We start from the raw sequence: 608 nt of genomic DNA on the forward strand, positions 1-608 counted from the left end.
ACTCAGTGGCATACGCCTGCTCAGAGGTGATCTGTGCCTGACATATAAAGCCATGTCCAACCCGAATTAATGGACATGCTGCTCCTCAGAAAATCCAAATCCCATCGAGCTACGCGCGCGAGAGACTTGAACCTCAGCACTGAAATAAATAGGACATGCTGGAGGGACAGATTCATAACCCAGAGGCTCCCTTCACTCTGGAATAAAATCCCAGTCCAGGTTAGGCAGAGTCCCTCATTGACTCTCTTCAAGAGGAATCTTGATGAGTGGATGGGAGATCATAGGTTTACCCCGAGTATCACTTCTGTGTCACTGTTAGACAGAGGCACAGTATACTAACCTCGCAAAAGGGCATAGCAAAATTAATTAAAAATGGGTGGCGAAAGCCAAACACACTCTGGCTAGGCTTATAAATGCCCTAGGGCAGATAGCCTAGTATGAACCTATGTACCTATATCTGTAAGTCTAAATAATCGCACATTACCCGCTTGAAAGGCCTAAATCTAATGTGCAACATCAACAAAACCTGCTAAAGACAGGTTGGTCTCTGGAATGGGCTTCCCAAAGACATCAAATTGGAATACTTCGCTGACCCTCTTAAAGCTCAA

The sequence above is a fragment of the Protopterus annectens genome, chromosome 1.part0 (genome assembly GCF_019279795.1).
Source record: "Protopterus annectens isolate FY-2018-M chromosome 1.part0, PAN1.0, whole genome shotgun sequence".
Taxonomy (NCBI): domain Eukaryota; kingdom Metazoa; phylum Chordata; order Ceratodontiformes; family Protopteridae; genus Protopterus; species Protopterus annectens.